This window comes from Ceratotherium simum, chromosome 17, assembly GCF_057802395.1.
Source record: "Ceratotherium simum simum isolate JZ-2026a chromosome 17, ASM5780239v1, whole genome shotgun sequence".
NCBI lineage: Eukaryota > Metazoa > Chordata > Mammalia > Perissodactyla > Rhinocerotidae > Ceratotherium > Ceratotherium simum.
This window is the reverse complement of record NC_141916.1, coordinates 14,417,860-14,438,753: the sequence shown is the minus strand read 5'-3', so window position 1 is coordinate 14,438,753 and position 20,894 is coordinate 14,417,860. Positions and strand designations below refer to the sequence as shown.

The following is a 20,894-nucleotide window of genomic DNA, read 5'->3' as shown; positions in this document are numbered from 1 at the left end:
CTTCTTTGATTTCTTCATTAACCCAGTCGTTGTTCAGTAGCATTTTGTTTAATCTCCATGTATTTGTGGCTTTTCTGATTTTCTTCCTATAGTTGATTTCTAGTTTCATACCTTTGTGGTCAGAAAAAGATGCTTGGTATTATTTCAATCTTCTTAAATTTATGGAGACTTGTTTTGTGGCCTAATATGTGATCAATCCTGGAGAACGTTCCATGTGCATTTGAAAAGAACGTGTATTCTTCGGTTTTTGGATGGAATGCTCTGTATATATCTACTAGGTCCATCTGTTCTAGTGTGTCGTTTAAGGCCAATGTTTCCTTATTGATCTTCTGTTTGGATGATCTATCCGTTGGTGTAAGTGGAGTGTTAAAGTCCCTACTATTATTGTGTTACTGTCTATTTCTGTTTTTATGTCTGTTAATAATTGCTTTATATATTTAGGTGCACCTACATTGGAGTGCGTAGATATTTACAAGTGTTATATCCTCTTGTTGGATTGTTCCCTTGATCATTATGTAATGCCCTTCTTTGTCTCGTTTTACAGTTTTTGTTTTAAAGTCTATTTTGTCTGATATGAGTACTGCTACCCCAGCTTTCTTTTCATTGCCATTTGCGTGGAGTATCTTTTTCCATCCCTTCACTTTCAGTTTGTGAGTGTCTTTAGGTCTGAAGTGTGTCTCTTGTATGCAGCATATATATGGGTCTTGTTTTTTTATCCAGTCAGCCACCCTATGCCTTTTAATTGGAGCATTTAGTCCATTGACATTTAAAGTAGCTATTGATAAGTATGTACTTACTGCCATTTTTTAACTTTTTTTTTTTTTCTCAGTGTTTTAGTAGTCCCTCTCTGTTCCTTCCTTCTTCTATACAGAATTGATGGTCACTTTAGTTTGACCTCTGTCTGAAAGCTGTACTCTTTAACTACCCTCCTCCCTCCTTTTATGTTTTTGATATCATATCCAACCTCTTTTTTGTGCATTTGTATCCATTACGTTCTAATCGTGGAAATAGATAATTTTTCCTATTTGTGGTCTTCTCTTTTCCCCTTAAATCAGTCCCTTTAACATTTCTTGTAACACTGGTTTCTTGGTGACAAACTCCTTTAATTTTTGCTTATCTGGGAAAATTTTGATCTCTCCTTCCATTTTGAGCGATAACCTTGCTGGGTAGAGTATTCTTGGCTGTAAGTTTTTTCCTTTTAGCACTTTAAATATATCATGCCATTCTCTTCTAGCCTGTAAGGTTTCTGCTGAGAAGTCAGCTGATAGCCTTATGGGGTTTCCTTTGTATGTAACTTGACATTCTCTTGCGGCTTTTAGGATTCTCTCTTTATCTTTAATTCTGGACATTTTGATTATGATGTGTCTTGGTGTGGGCCTCTTTGGGTTTATCTTGTTTGGGGCTCTCTGTGCCTCCTGTACCTGGATGTCTGTTTCCTTCCTTAGGTTAGGGAAGTTTTCATCTATTATTTCTTGAAATAGATTCTCTGCCCCCTTGTCTCGCTCTTCTCCTTCCGGGACACCTATAACACGGATGTTAGTGCGCTTGATGTTGTCCCAGAGGTCCCTTAGACTGTCCTCACTCTTTTTAATTCTTTTCTCTTTTACCTGTTCACCTTGGGTAATTTCTTCTAGTCTTTCTTCCAGCTCACAGATCCGTTCTTCTGTATCCTCTACTCTGCTTTTGAGTCCCTCTAATGAGTTTTTCATTTCCAGTATTGTATTCTTCATTTCTGATTGGTTCTTTTTATATCTTCCATTTCTTTGTTGACATTCTCACTGAGTCCATCTATTCTTCTCCCCAGATCAGTGAGCATCCTTAACACTCTTAGTTTGAACTCTCTGTCGGGTAGGTTGCTCATTTCTGTTTCACTAAGTTCCTTTTCTGGGGTTTTGTCCTGTTCCCTTACTTGGAATGTATTCTTTTGCCTCTTCATTTTGCCTCTTTCCCTGTGCTTGTGTCTACGTATTAGGTAGGTCAGCTACGTCTCCTGCTCTTGGATAGGTGACCTTATGTAAGTGATGGCTTAGGAGGCTTCCAGTGTGCTTCCCTCAGTTCTCAATGTTCCAGGGGTGACCCCTATGTGGGCTACGTGTATCCTTCTGCTGTGGCCTGTTTGCTCTCCCTGTAGGTGCCCAGGAGGCTGAGTTATGCTCCTGGCCAGCTGTTGTAATGCTCAGCTGCTTGTAGTTGTTGTGGGCCCTTCAGTCTCTTTATCAGGTGTGGGGAGCCCCAGCACAGTTGGCTGCAAGTTCTAATACCACATTTGTGTTGCAGTATTTCTTTTAAATGAGTAGGCCCCCACCGTGGCAGGTTGTTAGGCTCAGGGCCTTACAATTGCTGTAAGCCTCTAGCCTATTAGGTCTCTTGTCAGCTCTCTGAGGATTGCAGCTGGGTGGGGCTGGCCTCAGGCACAGGAGCACCCAATTGTTTCAGGTTTTGGAAGGTGGAGCAAACCTCCTATGTGGGTCTTTGAGAAGTACAAGTCTTCTGTGGCTGAGAAGCCCTGCCGCCCACAGGTCCACACACACAGTCAACACAGTCCTGCCCCGTGTGGCGCCCGACCTCCCAAGTGGACCCAGTCTCTCCACGGTGGGAGCCCCACACACTCTGCCACCGCCCCACACTCTCCACCGCTCCTTGTGCACACCCTGCCCCGCTCAAGTCAGCTCAGTTGCCAGGCTGCAGAGAATCCAGTCACCAATCTATGCAGGCCCACACGTTGCCTGAGGGCTTGTTGTTGGGTGGGGCTAGTCTCTAGGGTGGGCTGCCTGCCCTGGCTGAGCTGGATTAAATCGGTGCTCTAGCGGGTGGAGCAGACCCTGGGCTAGCAGGTCTCAGGGAGAACTCCAATGGCGTCTGTGTCAGCACGCTCACACCAGGCCACAACAATGGCTGCCACCAATGTCCCACTCCCTGGAGAGGTCTCACCCCTCACTGTGATGCACTCAGGGCCTATTAGGTGAGTCTCTTGTCACCGAAGCACTGTGCACCTTTCTTTCTGGTGATTTTAGGATGCTTTCTGGAACGGGTGAGTTTGTGCGCGGGCCCTTTAAGAGCCAGTTTTAGTTTCTTTGTGAACCGGGTTTTCTGGGGGTGCTACCCAATGCTTTAGTAGCAGGCAAAGTCAGATATTATGCTGCTGGTCTCAATTGTGCTGGGTCCACAAAATGCCCACAGCGGGGGCGCTCCCCGGCTCAGGGCCCCGCGCCTCCAGGGAGGCTGCGTACCTGTGAGCTGCTCCCGGCGGCCGTGACGCTGGCGGCTTGTGAAGGCGGGGTTTTTCCTCTCCAGAAGGGAGTCTCTGCCTCTTCTACCCCAGTTAGGATTGTCCGTTGTTGCAGGAGTTCCTCTTATCCAGTTTTCAGTTCTGTCTCAGGGGTAATTTTTCCACGAGTAGTTGTAAATTGGCTGTGTCCACGGGAGGAGGTGAGTTCAGAGTCTGCCTACGCCGCCATCTTGACTCCGCCCCCAGTACCATGAGGTTTTAATTATTAAAGCTTTGTAGTATATTTTGAAGTCAGGGATGATGATGCCTCTAGCTTTGTTCTTTTTTCTTAGCATTGCTTTCGCTATTTGGAGTCTTTTGTTGTTCCATACGAATTTTAGTATACTTTGTTCTACTTCTGTGAAGAATGTCATTGGGATTCTGACAAGGATTGCACTGAATCTGTAGATTGCTTTAGGTATTATGACATTTTAACTATGTTTATTTTTCTGATCCATGTGCATGGGATATCTCTCCATTTCTTTATGTCATCATCAATTTCTTTCAATAATATCTTGTAGTTTTCATTGTGGTCTTTCACCTCCTTGGTTAAGTATATTCCTAGATGTTTTATTCTTTTTGTTGCAATTGTAAATGAGATTGTCTTCTTGAGTTCTTTTTCTGTTTGTTATTAGAGTATAGAAATGCAACTGATTTCTGTAAGTTGATTTTGTACCCTGCAACTTTGCTCTAGTTGTTGATTATTTCTAAAAGTTTTCTGATGGTTTCTTTAGGGTTTTCTATATATAAAATCATGTTGTCTGCAAACAGAGAGAGTTTCACTTCTTTGTTTCCTATTTGGATTCCTTTTATTCCTTTTTCTAGCCTAATTTCTCTGGCCAAAACATCCAGTACTATGTTGAATAAGAGTGGTGAGAGAGGGCACCGTTGTCTTGTTCCTGTTCTCAGAGGAATGGCTTAGTTTTTCCCCATTGCGTATGACGTTGGCTGTGGGTTTGTCATATATGGCCTTTATTATGTTGAGGTACTTTCCTTCTATACCTACTTTGTTGAGATTTTTTTATCATAAGTGGATGTTGGATCTTGTCAAATGGTCAAATGCTTTCTCTGTATCTACTGAGATGATCATGTGGTGTTTATTCCTCATTATGTTAATGTGTAACACATCGATTGATTTGAGGGTACTGAGCCATCCCTGTGTCCTTTGTATACATCCCACTTGATCATGGTGTACGATCCTTTTAATGTATTGCTGTATTCGATTTGCCAATATTTTGTTGAGGATTTTTGCATCTATGTTCATCAGCAATATTGGCCTGTAATTTTCCTTCTTTGTGTTGTCTTTGTCTGGCTTTGGTATCAGGGTGATGTTGGCCTTGTAGAATGTGTTAGGATGTGTTCCATCCTCCTCTATTTTTTGGAATAGTTTGAGAAGGATAGATATTGAATCTTGTTTGAATGTTTGGTAAAATTCTCCAGAGAAGCCATCTGGTCCTGGACTTTTATTTTTTGGGAGGTTTTTGATTACTGTTTCAATCTGTTTACTTGTGGTTGGTCTGTTCAGATTCTCTATTTCTTCTTGATTCAGTTTTGGGAAGTTGTATGAGTCTAAGAATTTATCTGTTTCTTCTAGGTTGTCCAATTTGTTGGCATATATTTTTTCATAGAATTCTCTTATAATCCTTTGTATTTCTGTGGTATCTGTTATAATTTCTCCTCTTTCATTTCTAATTTTATTTATTTGGGCCTTCTCCTTTTTTTTCTTGGTGAGTCTAGCTAAAGTTTTGTCACTTTTGTTTATCTTCTCAAAGAACCAGCTGTTTGCTTCGTTGACCCTTTCTACTGATTTTTTTTTTTTTGGTTTCAATTTCATTTTTTGGTTTCAATTTCATTTATTTCTGTTCAAATTTTTATTTTATTTTTTTTGGTTTCAATTTCATTTATTTCTGTTCAAATTTTTATTATGCTGACTTTGGGATATGTCTGTTCTTCTTTTTCTAATTCTGTTAGGTGTAGTTTAAGGTTGCTGATTTGGGATTTTTCTCATTTGTTAACATGGGCCTGTATTGCTATGAATTTTCCTCTCAGGATTGCTTTTGCTGCATCCCATATAAGTTGGTGTGGTGTATTTTCATTTTCATTTGTCTCCAGATATTTTATGATTTCTCCTTTAATTTCTTAAATGATCCATTTGTTGTTCAGTAGCATGTTGTTTAGTCTCCACATCTTTGTCCCTTTCCTGGTTTTTTTCTTGTAGTTGATTTCCAGTTTCATATCATTATCATTGGGAAAGATGCTTGTTATGATTTCAATCTTCTTAAATTTATACAGGTTTGTCTTGTTTTCCAACATATGTTCTTTCCTTGAGAATGTTCCACACACGCTTGAGAAGAATGTGTATTCTGCTGTGTTTGGGTGGAGTGCTCTCTATATATCTATTAAGTCAATCTTGCCTAGTGTTTTGTTTAAGTTCCCTGTTTTCTTATTGACTTTCTGTCTGGATGATCTATCCATTGATGTATGTGGGATGTTAAGATACCCTACTATTATTGTGTTGCTGTTAATATCTTCTTTTAGGTTTGTTAATTGTTGCTTTATGTACTTTGGTGCTCTTGTGTTGGGTGCATATATATTTATAAGTGATATGTCTGCTTGGAAGAGTGTTCCTTTTATCATTATATTTTGCCCCTCTTTGTCTCTCATTACCTGTTTTATCTTGAAGTCTACCTTGTCTGATGTAAGTATGGCAACACCTGCTTTCATTTGTTTGCCATTAGCTTGGAGTATTGTCTTCCATCCTTTCACTGTGAGTCTGTATTTGTCTTTAGAGCTGAAATGTGTTTCCTGGACACAGTGTATTGTTGGATCTTGTTTTTCAATCCATCCTGCCACTCTGTGTCTTTTGATTGAAGAATTCAATCCATTTACATTTAGAGTGATTATTCATATATGAGGGCTTAATGTTGCTATTTTATTGCTCATTTTCCAGTTCTTTTGCATTTCCTTTGTTTCTTGTCCTGTGTGTTTTGGACTATCAATTCAGTTTGATAGTTCTGTATGATGGTTTTCTTACCTTTCTCTTTATTTATCATATGTGTCTCTGTTCTGTTTATTTATTTAGTGGTTACCATGAGGTTTGTATAAGACATCCTGTAGATGAGACAGTCCATTTTCTGATGGCCTCTTATTTCCTTAGACTAAGTAGATTCTGTCCCTTTCCTTTTCCCATTCTAAGTTATTATTGTCACAATTTATTCCATCTTGTGTTGTGCATCCCTTTAAAGGGATGAGGTTATATTTACTTTTTTTTCTTTCTCTTAATCTTCGTTGTTATAATTGTTTGTTAACCTATTCTGATAAAGAGTTGCAATTTTTCTGATTATGTCTACTTATTTTTCTCCTTGCTCGAAGCTTTATATCTCCTTTCTCTATTTTTTTTTTCAGGCATGAGGGCCTTCTTGAGCATTTCTTGTATTAGGGGTCTTGTGGAAATGTACTCCTTTAGCTTTTGTTTATCTGGGATAGTTATTATTTTTCCATTATATCTGAAGGATATTTTCGCTGGATAGAGTATACTTGGCTGAAAGTTTTTCTCTTTCAGAATTTTGAATATATCATTCTACTCTCTCTTAGCCTATAGAGTTTCTGCTGAGAAATTGGCTGAGACCCTGATTGGGATTCCTTTGTACATTATTTATTTTTTGTCTTGCTGCCCTTAATACCTTTTCTTTGTCATTGACTTTTGCCAACTTTACTACTATATGCATTGGAGAGGATCTTTCTATGTTGATATATTTAGGAGATCTATTGACTTCATTCACATGTGTTTCCAACTCCTTCCCCAGGTTGGGAAGTTCTCAGCTATTATTTCTTTGAACAAGCTCTCAGCTCCTTTTTCGCTTTCTTCTCCCTCTGGAATACCTATAATCATTATGTTGCATTTCCTAATTGAATGGAATATTTCTCAGAGAATTTCTTTACAGTCTTAGTTCTCTCTTCTCCATCTGGAGCATTTCTGCATTCTTATCCTCAATAATGTTAATTCTTTCCTCCATATTGTCAGCTCTGTTCTTTCAAAAGTCTAGATTTTTCTTTATCTCATCCCTTGTATTTTTCATCTCCAACATTTCTGATTGGTTTTTCTTTACCGTTTCAATCTCTTTTGTGAAGTTCCTGATTTCATTGAATAGTCTATCTGTGTTTTCTTATAATTCATTGAGCTTATTTACGATAGCTATTTTGAATTCCCTGTTGTTTAGGTTATACATTTCTGTGCCTTCAGGATTGATTTCTGGGTGCTTGTCATTTTCCTTCTGGTCTGGAGAGTTAACGTGTTTTTCCATACTGCTTGAGGGCATGGGCTTATTTTTCCTCATTCTGAAAATGTCTGGTCACAGTTTCCATCTGCCACCACTAGGTGGGGGCCAAGAGTTGTGTATTCTGAGCCTTCTGAGCTCCATGGGTGTTCTGGCTGACCAGTTGTGCTGGGAGTGGGAGATGGGCTCTTTCCTTCACCTGCCTGATCCCAGGGGCTTCTTGTCCTTCCCTTGCTATCTGCTCTCCTGGGGTGCTAGCTTGGTGAAGACAGCCACGCAACAATTCAGTCCCCACCATATGGGAATTTCCCATAGGCTGTGAGAGAGCTTGGTGAGCGATGGTTTTCCCGTGGAGGGCCACCCCTTCCCCCTCTCTCACTGAGTGCCATGCGGTCTCAGAGGGGAGGGGCTCTTTCTTTTCGCCTGTCCTATCCTGGTGGCTTCTCACACTTCCCTTGCTATTTATCTTCTGGGGTTTTAGCTTGATGAAGGCACCCCACAATTCATTTTCCTCCATATGGGAATTTCCCACAGGCTGTGTGAGAGATTTGAGAGTGATTGTTTTCCCATGGAGGGCCGCCCCTCCCCCATCTCTTTCTGAGAACCACACGGACCCAGTGCCAGGGTTGCTGTCATTTGGGAAGGAGAAAAGTTCTCCTTATCTCCTCCACTTCCTCTGGCAGTTCCAGAACTTCCACCTTCAAATGTATGGCTGTGTGGGTGTCTCAGACATCTTTCGCATCATATGAATGTCCTCCATTGGTATATGAATGTCCTTTTTGTTGTATCTTAGGTGGGGAGAGTCTATGGGGAAAGCTCACTCCATCATGATACTGATGTCACCTCTATTCTGTTGAGGGTTTTTATAAAGAATGGCTTTGAAATATAATTAAGACTTTTTTATGCACCTGATGAAGAGGTAATGTGATTTCCTATGTTTAACCTCTTAAAACAGTTAAGTTATATTGACTGGTTTTCTAATGTCAAATTTGATCATTTTTTATTCTCATTTTTATACATTGCTGAATTATTACTCCTAATATCTCATTTTGGATCTTTATGTCAACATCAAGAATGAAATTGATGTGTAATTTTCCTTTCTAGTACAGAATTTATGGTTTTAGATCTCAATAGTGATGCAGCTTGATAAAATAAGTTTGGAATACTAATATCTCTTCTGTTGTTTACACACAAAAAAACAGTTTGTGAAAGACTTGATTTTTTTCTTTTTCTTTTTTGGTTCTTATTTGTTTGGTAGAATTTTCTGGTGCGGACGAGTGGGTCTATATTTCTTTGTAGAATTCTTTTTGACTACTGATTTATTTTTAAAAAATTGTTGTGTGACTAATCCAGTTTTCAATTTCTTCTTAAGTTAGCTTTAGTTAATTGTATTTTGTTCCTAAGCTTTTAAAATTTTATTTATCTACTCTGTTACATCTTTTTGACTCATTCTTTTTTATCTGGAGCATTTGAAGGGAGATATCTTTTATTTATTATTTATTTTGGTTATTTGCTCCTCACTTTATTTTCTTAGTATATCTTTCCAGATCATTGTCAAATTTTAATTATTTTCAAAGTATCACTATTGGCTCCACTGATACTCTCCTCTCCTCTGCATATACATTTTGTTTCATTAATTTTTGATGTTTTCTTTGTAATGTATCATCTTCCATTTGATTTGCTGTTGTTTTCTAAATTCTTGAGTTGGCTAGTTAAGTCATTATTTTTTGTCATTATTAAAAATAAATATCTGGGAGGGTGAAAGGGGTGGTTAGGCACGTGTATGGTGACAGATTGTAATTAGTCTTTGTGTGGTGAACACAATGTAATCTACACCGAAATTGAAATCTGATGAAGTACACTCAAAACTTATATAATGTTGTAGACCAATGTTACCACAATAAAAAAAAAAATTAGGTCAAGAAGAAAAATTAAGTGTCTGAATTTCACTTTAAATAGAAATTTCATGAATTCCAGATCACTTTATTGATAAATCAATATGACAAAAATAATGGCTCACCAAACAATGCCATGCCCTAATCCCCAAAACCTGTGAATATCTTACCTACATGAAGAAAAGGGATATTGCAGACATGATTAATGCTAGTGTCCTTAAGATGGGGAGATTATCCTGAGCAATCTGAATGAGAACAATATAATCAAATGAGTCTTTAGAAATAGAAAACCTTTCTTAGCTGTAGTAGAAGGAAACATGTCAGTTGAAGAGGGATCAGAGAGATGCAAAGTTGAAGATGGAGGAAGGATGCTACAAATCAAGGATGTGAGTGGCTTCTTGAAGCTGGAAGCAGATTCTCCTCTACCACCTCCAGAAAGAAATGCAGTTTTGCAGCACCTTGATTTTAGCCCATTGAGACCAAAGTTGGACTTCTGACCTACAGAAGAGTCAGAAAATAACTTTGTGTAATTTTAAGCCACTTAGTTCACAGTAATTTTTTTATGAGAGCTGTAGACAACTAATACAGATTTGGTCCCTGAAAGTGGGTGCTTCAATAAAAAATGTTTAAAAATGTCAAAATGGCTTTTGAGTCAGGCAGTGGGCATTGGCTGGAAGAATTTGAGAAGCCTGATAGAAAAAGCCTAGATTGTCTTGAGGAGACTGTTAGCAGAAATATAAATGTTAAAAGTTCTGCCAATGAAGGCTCAGAAGAAAGTGAGAAGCATTGTAGAAAAATCTTAATCACCTTAGAGAACACCTATTGTCATGAATAAACTGCTAGTAGAAATATGGTGTTAAAGGCACTGCTGGTGAGGGCTTAGAAAGAAATGGGGGGCACATTATGGGAACCTGAGGGAAAGGCGATCTTTGTTATATAGTGACAGAAAACTTAACAGACTTATATCCTGTAGTTATGTGGAAAGCAAAACTTATAATAGTGGACATGGATACTAAGCTGAGGAAGTTTCTAAGCGAAGAACAGAATATGAAAGAAGAGCAATAAATTGAGGCTAGCACCGTTAAACAAAAAGGAATCAGGACTTGATGATATTGGAAATTATAATGTTATAAAATTAGAGTCAATATAATGTAGCAGTTAGAAAATGAGCTATGAAATCAGAAAGCTTAAATGTATCTCCTGATTCTCAACTTAATAACTGTGATTTGGGGCCATAACTAAGCTTCCTTTGTGTACTTGTTTTCATCTATAAAATGGTGATCCTAATTATTTCCTGCCTCATTAAATTTTTGTAAAATTTAAAGGAGTAAAATAGATATCAAACATTCAGGATTCTACTTGACTCCATAAAGATTAGCTTTATTATCAAGAACTTAGATTTTTTTTTATTATCCAGAATTTAGAAGGACTGGTGCTTATCTACTATACCTGTCTATTTTGGAAGGTACAAGAGTCTCTTCTTCCATGAGACCAGAACTGGATTATCAGGGGAAAATAAGCCTAATGTTTATTATCTGCAAAACGTTAGATCACTGTAGTAGATGTTTTATCATAATTATTTACTTTAAGCCTCAAACTTTTTCTGTAAGATAGGAATATTCACCATTTTGCTTAAAAGTAATGGAATGCTAATTACCTTAAGATCATATATCTAGGGAATAAATGATAGGATATCAACGCACATATGAGACATTTGTATTTGCAGTTTTCTTATATCTATTTAACCATCTATCTCTCCTGTTTATGGTTATGATTCATTTATTATTTATAATAAAAGTATCAAAAGAGAAATTTTATAGTAATTGCTGAATTTTTTATTTATTGTTGTCTAAGAAACAGAGATACTATAGCCAGAAAAGAAAGTATTTTATTTCATTTTATTTTTTTATTGAAATATAGTTGTCATACAATATTATGTTAGTTTCTGGTGTACAACATAATTACTTGACATTTATATACATTAAAAAATGATTATCATGATAAGTCTAGTAACCATCTGTCATCATATAAAGTTATTACAATATTATTGAGTATATTCCATATGCTGTATATTATCTCCTGGTGACATTTATTTTGCAATAAGGAAGTTTGGAAGTTTGTACCTCTTAATCTCCTTCACCTATTTTGCTCAATCCCCCATCCCCCTCTCTTCTGGCAATCACCAATTTGTTCTCTGTATCTATGAGTCTGTTTCTGTTTTGTTTGTTCATTTGTTTTGTTTTTTAGATTCCACATATAAGTGAAATCATACAGTATTTGTCTTCTGTGTGTGACATTTCACTTAGCATAATACCCTCTAGATCCATCCATGTTGTCACAAATGGCAGATTTCATTCTTTTTTATGGCTGAGTAATATTCCATTATGTATATTGGGTATATACACATACCACATCTCTATATCTTCTTTATCAATTCATCTGTCTATGGACAATAAAGTTGTTTCCATATCTTTGTTATTATAAATAATGCTGCAATGAAAATAGAGGTACATATATCTGCTTTAATTACAGGCATTCCTTGGAGATATTGTGGGTTTGGTTCCAGACCATTGCAATAGAGCAAATATCACACTGAAATGAGTCCCACAAATTTTTTGGTTTCCAGTGCATATAAAGTTATGTTTACACTATACTGTAGACTATTAAGTGTGCAATAGAATTATGTCCAAAAAAACAATGTAAATACCTTAATGGAAAAATACTTTATTGCTAAAAAATGCTAATCATCATCTAAGCCTTCAGCAAATTATAGTCTTTTTGCTGGTGGAGAGTCTTGCCTCAAAGTGATGGCTGCTGACTGATCAGGGTGCTGGTTGCAGAAGGCTGGGGTGGCCGTGGCAATTTCTTAAAATAAGACAACAATTAAGTTTGCCACATGGATTGACTCTTCCTTTCAGGATTGATTTCTCTGTAGCATGTTACACTGTTTGATAGCATTTTACACACAGTAGAACTTACTTCAAACTTGAGGTCAGCCTCTTAAACCTTGCTACTGCTGTATCAACTAAGTTTATGTAATATTCTGTATCCTTTGTTGTCACTTCAATAATCTTCAAAACCTCTTCACCAGGAGTAGATTTCATCTCAAGAATCCACTTTCTTTACTCATTCATAAGAAGCAACTCCTTATCCGTTAAAGTTTTATCATGAAATTGCAGCGATTCAGTCACATCTTCAGGCTCAACTTCTAATTCTAGTTGTCTTGCTATTTCCACCACATCTGCAGTTACTTCCTCCACTGAAGTTTTGAACCCCATAAGTCATCCATGAGGGTTGGAATCAACTTCTTCCAAACTCCTGTTAACGTTGATATTTTTGACCTCTTCCCATGAATCACAAATATTCTTAATGACATCTAGAATGGTAAGCCCTTTCCAGGAGGTTTCCAATTTACTTTGCCCAGATCAATTGAAGGAATCATTATCTACGGCTGCTATATCCTCATGAAATATATTTCTTAAATAATAATTTTTGAAAGTCAAAATGACTCCTTGAGCTATGTGCTGCAGAATAAATGTTGTGTTAGCAGGCTTGAAAACAGCATTAGTCTCATTCTACATCTCCATCAGATCCCTTGGGTAACCAGGTGCTTTGTCAATGAGCAGTAATATTTTGAAAATAATCTTTTTTTTTGTTCTGAGCAGTAGATCTCAACAGTGGGCTTAAAATATTCAGTTAACCACATTGTAAATAGATGTGCTGTCATCTAGGCTTTGTTGTTCAATTTATAGAGCACAGGCAGAGTAGATTTAGCATAATTCTTAAGGTCCCTAAGATTTTTGGAATGGTAAATAAGCACTGGCTTCAACTTCAAGTCACCAGCTGTGGTAGCCCCTAATAAGAGTGTCAGGCTGTCCTTTGAAGCTGTGAAACCAGGCGTTGACTTCTCTTCTTTAACTATGAAAGTCCTAGATGATATCTTTTTCCAATATAAGGCTATTTCTTCTGCACTGAAATCTGTTGTTTAGTGTAGACACCTTCGTTAATTCTCCTAGCTAGATCTTCTGGATAACTTGCTGCAGATTCTACTGAACACTTGCAGCTTCATCTTGCACTTTTATGTTATGGAGACAGCTTATTTCCTTAAACCTCATGAACCAACCTCTACTAGCTTCAAGCTTTCATTCTGAGGCTTCCTCACCTCTCTCAGCCTTCACAGAATTGAAGAGAGTTAGGACCTTACTCTGGATTAGGTTTTGGCTTATGGGAATGTTGTGGCTGGTTTGATCTTTTATCCAAATCACTAGAATTTTCTCTATTACAGTGATAAGGCTGTTTCACTTTCTTATCATTCGTGTGTTCACTGGAGTATCACTTTTGATTTCCTTCAAGAACTTTTCATTTGCATTCACAATTTGGTGAACTGGTTGTTGACCAATCCCAGCTTTTGACATGCCTCCCTCAAGCTTAATCATTTCTAGCTTTTGATTTAAAGTGAGAGGCACATGACTCCTCCTTTCGCTTGAACACTCAGAGGCCATTGTAGGGTTATTAATTGGGCTAATTTCAATATTGTTATGTCTCAGGCAATAGGGAGGCCTGAGGACAGGGAGAGAGATGGGGAACTGCTGGTTGGTGGTGCAGTCGGAAGATACACAACATTTATCAATTAAAAGTTCTCTGTCTTATTCGGGCGAGGTTCGTGGAGCCCCAAAACAATTACCGTAGTAACACCAAAGATCACTAATCAGAGGCCGCCATAACAAATGTAATTATAATGAAGAAGTTTCAAATATCGTGAGAATTACCAAAATGTGACACAGAGAAATGAAGTGAGCAAATGCTGTTGGAAAAACGGCGCTGATAAACTAGCTCAAAGCGGGGTTGTCAGAAACCTTTAATTTGTAAAAAACACAGTATCTGTGAAACTCAAAAAAGCGAAACATAACAAAATGAGGTTTGCCTGTAGTGTTTTTGTTTTCTTTGAGTAATACCCAGAAGTGGAATTGCTGGATTGTATGGTAGTTCTATTTTTAATTTTTTGAGGAACGTGCAAACTCTTTTCTAGTGTCTGCACCAATTTACATTCCCACCAACAGGGCACAAGGATTCCCTTTTCTCTGCATCCTAGCCAACACTTGTCATTTGTTGTCTTTTTGATGATAGCCATTTTGACATGTGTAAGGTGATATCTCACTGTGATTTTGATTTGCATTTCCCTGATGATTAATGGTGTTGAGTATCTTTCCATGTGTCTGTCGGCCATCTGTATCTCTTCTTTGGAAAAACATCTATTCAGGCCTCTGCCCATTTGTTAATCAGATTGCTTGTTTTTATGACATTGAGAAAATTATTTTGATGTGTTAGAAGAGATTTTCACTTTCTCATAAAATGGCTGTTCAACATGAATTTCCAAATCTTGTGTGAAAAATGTCAAAAATTCCTGCAGTTTTCTTTGTTCTTATTTTTTAAAGAAATTTTCTTAATATTATTTTAATTCCCCTAAATGATATGACTTCCAAAAAGTAAATTCCAGGTGAATAGACAACTGTAGTAAGGTTATTAAAAATATAAATCCCTTCCTTTAAAGTAAACAAAGTACACAAATATTTGACACACCTTTAGTTTTTATATACTTTTCATGTTACACACCACCTTTGGACAAATTTAATTTGTGCTTACCATTCCAAAAGAGCTTTATATCCTCTGGATTAATTCACACAATTAAATTCTGAAACTGAAATCTGTGGAGCAGACCTTAGGCCGATGTAAGGTCATATTTTGTCTTTTTTCAATAACCACTAAACTGCCTCTCTTGCTGACATGTCTTCTTTCTTTACTCTCTCAAAATGAATTTCATCAAATGAGAGTTACAAACAGTGTAAGCTTTTTGAGATGAGGATGCATGTCTATTTTACCTTTCAAACCTACTACTTAGTACAGTGCTTGCCACTTAGTAGGTGAACAAAAAAACTTATAGGAAGAGAATCATTAATTTGTTTCCAGGCAAATCCAAAATTATAACAACGTGAAAAATTTTCAGCCAAAATAATGAAGATGAACTACCCACAAGTTGGCAGTCATATACAGTCAGTGAATGCATTGTACAATCTGACTATAGGAATTGCTTGATATGGAGCTGGACTACTCCAGAGTGGCAATTGAACACCACACAGTGAGCTGTATTTTATCTGATTTTTTGTTGTTTGTAGGGTGGGGAGAGGTGAGATTCATTTAGGAAGAAATAATGCAGAAATAACTCCATTGATGTTTACTTCCTCTTCAGAACAGGGGATTTTCAAGGTCTTCTCATTGAGATATTGCAAAATTTTATTTACAATTCTTAAAAAGAAAACAAAATCTTGATACATGATTCAGTAATGCACCATTTTTTTCACTTGATTTTTCTTGTCCAAATTTACACATATATGCTTTAGTATGGTGCTTAGTTATTTCGTACAGGCATGAATTAAAGAAGATAGACTATATTTTATGTTATAATTTTTCTTTGAAATGGTTACAGATTTGTTTTATTTATCTTAAAGGTAGACATATCCAATTGAAGATTTAAAAAAGATGATTTTAAACTATTTTACCATTGTTAATTAGTTTTACATAGAAAATAAGGATTAAGGAATTTTCCTTTAATTTCCACAAATGTAGAACGCTTCTCTTTTTCTTTCCAGAAAGAGGTAAATTAGGAAGTGATGAAGTTTCCTATGTAACTATTTGTTATATTTCCTGTTCAGGCTGAGGTTAACCTTAAACTCTTGGGACGTTTTAAAGGCTTTTTGCCCTCCAAAGATTTCATTAGGATTTTTTGGAATCATTCCCACTGTGCTAATTTGTAACTGTTCTAAGTTTATATTTATTTATGAGTTGGTTCTACAACAACAACAAATATACTATAATAAAATAAAGACAGTGATTTCCACAGTTTTGTTAGCTCATTACAAAACACTTCAAAGGATAATGTTATGTTTCTACCTACTAAATTAAAATAGTCTTAGGAAACCCAAGGGTAAAACATTGTAAGGATTGGGGCTGGCCCCATGGCATAGTGGTTGGGTTTGGCTTGCTCTTCTTCAGAGGCCTGGGTTCATGGGTTTGGATCCCAGGTGCAGACCTACACCACTCATCAGCCATGCTATGGCAGCAACCACATACAAAATAGAGAAGAATTGGCACAGATGTTAGCTCAGGGCTAATCTTCCTCAGAGGGGAAAAAAAAAAAAAAACAGTCCAAGGATTAAAAAAGAAAGAAAAATTGCTTAATTCTTTATGGCATTGACCATGTTGGATATAAGGTACTTCTTCCATAAAACAATGTATGACTCTTGGTACTGTTTACAATGTTCTCACAGTAAAACAAATCAATAGCCAAATTATTTAAGGTATAAGACAACAATAAAATACAGCCAGTTATCAGCTTAACTTGATGTGTTTAACCATTTTAAAAGATTATTATTAGGAAAATATATTTTAAAATAAAATTTTAAAAATGAAATTTACAATTGAGTAAGTTTCCAGAGCATGGTACAAATTTCTCTTATCTGTATTAGATCAAAAACTATCTCACAAATACAAAAATATTACATGGAAAAAGTAAAATTTATACTCCTCACTTAGTCCTGGTATATTAATAGTTGTAATCCCAAGGGACTTGACCAGTGAGCCCAATAGACCCACTACAGAATATCTATTATTGAGAAATACATATTGAATTGCAGTCATTGTGACTTAAAGAAAATACAGCCAGTTCCATGGAGATTCTATATTTTCCCCTATGAGATGAAAACAGTTGTTTAATTGACAGTAGTCCCTTCTAATGTCCCAGGGATTATTTCCCCAAGGCCAGTCACACTTTTAAATATTATTACTAAAATATATCAACCATATAGTGTTAATGCAAAGCAGCTTAGTTTGCCTAAAATGTTTGCTTAATTCTGAAGATTTGAGATAATTGACAGATTTCAAGATCGGTTAACAATTCTCACAAACCATTACTTTTCTTTTTAAAAAATCATTAAATTTCTAATTAAAAAGAAATACGGGGATTAATTTGGTAAGATATATGTGGATATTTCTTTATAATTTATTTTGTTCCTTAATTTTTAAAAAACTTAGTTTTATTTGTGCATCAGTATATAACAAAAACATCTTAATAAAAATACATATGGGACCTTGTTTATGGAAAAAGGAATAACTTTATGATTTATTAAAATAGAAGAAAATAGATAATAATAGGGCCCTAGTTCTGTATAGAAAGCTACAGAATGCTTAGGAAAAGAGTATTAAGAAAACAATTGTTGTATATTTGAGAAATGCTGTGGATTATAACCATACAAAGTATTTTCAATTCGATACTGACATTGTTTGCTCTCCAACTTTTGCTAATCTATATTTTGGATTGTTAGAAGTGCTGTTCCAGTTAGAGAAATTTAATGATGATCTCAGCTTCAGGTTGTGCTCCAAATATGCTGATGTAGTTGCAGTGATCCATAATCATTTTTATGAGAAAACATATATTTGTGAGAGAGCTGGCAGAATGAGAGATAAAGTCTATTTTCTCAGAAAAGGATGAAGTTGGCCTGCTTAATGGGAAGTGAAGAATTTCTTTGGCCTCATTAGGACATAGCCAGTTAAAGTAGTGGACTTAAGTAAATGTATCTAAATTATCAAAATGCCATGCAACAAGTAAAATAGTACATTCTCTAGAACTGTGTATTAATCATGGCAACTCAACCACAGTTCGCAAGTTTTTAAAAAAGACATCAGTATAAATCTGTGGTCATGATTGCAACATCACTGCTGGTGATTCTCCTTTTTTAGAGGATGCGTGCAATGAAATCAGTAGGTTTTCTAGGATATAAAAAGACTGAGAGGGATATTTGGAGGTACATTCTGTGACACTATAAACATCTAGGTCTCCAAAATTTTAATGTGCTCAGGCAAAGGGGAAAGTGTACAACACTGATTATCAAAAAATCAAAAATGGACCATTTTCTTGGGTACCTTGTTCATATTTCATGGTGAAGACCCGTGGATGGTGCACTATAGACCGTGATCACTCAAGGATCAGCCATTCGACTTAGTATTTCTTTCTGCCACCTCAACATCAGAATTCCGAGAGGCAGCCATTTTGGGGATACACAAAAATTTGTTAGTTTATTATAAAATCTTGATAACTTTATTAACTCTCATATTCTTTTTTTTTCAAGACAAATGATGAAGTATTTTTAGAGCCACAGCAAGTTTAGAATTGTTGCAAAATGCTGGTGAGCGTGATAATGCTTATGAAGCTTTTTATAAGTTTTGCTAAATATACCAAGAATAATGTTGTTGTTGCTATTACTCATGATGAGAATGGTATTGAAGCAGGTTTTGTAATAGTGGTGAGGGTAATGGTCATGATCACTGTCACATCCATTACCTATTATTCTGGGACTCATAGGGGCACAGACATCCTGGGACCACCAGAGTTCCTTCCTTACCCCATTGACAATATTGGTTTGAGGACTTACAGTAAGCAAAATAGACAGGTGAGACGTCAAAATATTTACCTTTAGAGTTAGAATTAAATCACAGACCTCTTCAAATGGGCCACTTGTTTCAGAATAAATCTATAGGCTGTAAGTTTCAGCCTCTTACTTTTAGGGAGGAAATCTATTTTAAATATAATTTTGACTATAAAATAAAGTAGTTAAGTTTTTTTCTGAATTAAATTTTAAAAATGTATTATAAAATTATCGATCCAATGTTTACCTAACCCCAATATTTGAAAAAAATGAAATATCATTCAGTTCAGCTCCAATGTAGCATTATGAATAATTGGTACTCCAACACGTGTTTCTGTGATTGCTAAAGTTTGATGTGCTGTTGCTAAGACCCTGCACAGAAAATATTTATATAATTCTACCTTTGGTCAAAATATTTTACTCTAAAGAAGATATAGTGTTTGAGTTCATAATAGTTGAATTAACACTTTTATGACTGGAGTTTTAGTGGACACACAACAGTAAGTGACCAGCTCCCATTTCTGACCATGCCGTTTTGGAGAAGATTGACAGTGTAGAGAGTTCAGCTCAACTCCTCCATAATTGGCTGACTAGGTATCCTTTTTGTGTGGTCAAGTGGCCTGCAGGGGCCTGAACTGACATCAACCTCTCCCTTGAGTTCGTATCCTAAATAACAGCCCATAGGGTCAAAAGTAAATGTAAGTTCCTGATATGAACTTACATTTATGAACTGATATGAACAGTTGGGGGCAGTTCCCCCAACTGCCCATGTGATAAACAGTCTCCCCTGCCTCCCAGGGCCTTCACCTTCTGCGCCCCTTAGATAAAACCCCCAGGGAAGAATATCAAAACCCTGCCCTTTTTAGTTAGAATTGACAAATCGGGCCACAGCCAGGGATCCCCAAAGTACTCCACTCTTGGCCCCTAATAAAGGTGTGTGCCCCAGGACTTGCGCTGCTTTCTCTGCCTGCACCCTGCCATGACTTCCCCTGTGGTCCATCTAGGCGTGTCATGTACCTCTTCCAGGACTTGTGAGTAATAAATTTCTCTACTTCATTTTCCTCTCTGGTCTTTTGGTAAACCACAGCTCTCCAACCTACACTCCTGGGATTTACTTAGCAAATGGTAATTTAACAAAGTCACAACACACTGTTGGTAGAATTATTTTAATGGATGGGAATTGAAAAGAGTGTCGGAAGGAGGGCTTCTCTATTACAAGTCATATTGTTCAGAAGTTTGTTTTTAAGCCCAACTCAAATGATATGACTAGACTTAAGTGCATAATAAGAAATGGGGGCCCAAGGAGTGAAATTATGGTTCAAGAAACATTATGAAAAACCACATAAATCAGTAGTCTCGTGAGGATTGCAGAAAAGCACCAAAATCATAAGCATATGTTATGTTTACATATTTGTTTACTTATGTTTATTTACTGAGTTTCTCTCATATACACAAATATGTGTGTGTGCATGTGTGTGCATATGTAAATATATATATGTATGTACATAGTGGATGGAATGGTGTAAAATGCACTCCATTCAGTAGAAACATGTCATTTATATAATCAAAGATTAGAAAAGTCCAAATAGCTCTTAATTTATCTATTTGCACCCTGAATTTATTTTTAAAAATTAGTAGATGATTCTATTCTAATTTATTTTCTTTCTAAACTCTACCTAATCCTGAAAACTAGCAGGTCTCTGATGAAGAATATGAGCTGCAGGCTATGACCACTGGTGAGAGAAAAACTGCACCTAGATGATCAGCAATTAATAGGATTCATGCAAAACATTTCTTTTCATTGATTTTTTCTTGTTGTAAACATTCTCTTTGCTTCAGAGAAATAGAATGCTAAGACAACTGAGATCAGAGATGAGTTTATGGATTTTATTGATATTTTTGAGATTATATCTATATTTAAAGACTGTCCTTTGATGAACATATTTCGATTTTTAGAGAGAAAGTAGTATAAGAT

The 20,894-nt window shown here is 36.5% G+C and overlaps 1 protein-coding gene across 1 annotated transcript in view; it reads right to left on the bottom strand.

The window, feature by feature from the left end:
- LACRT (lacritin) overlaps positions 1-3,445 on the bottom strand; it is a 618,678-nt gene extending 615,233 nt beyond the window's left edge. The window contains exon 1 of the transcript XR_015554882.1: positions 3,231-3,445. The gene's annotated coding sequence lies outside the window, so the exon portion shown is untranslated. The remainder of the gene's footprint in view (positions 1-3,230) is intronic.
- Between the last annotated feature and the right edge of the window lie 17,449 nt (positions 3,446-20,894).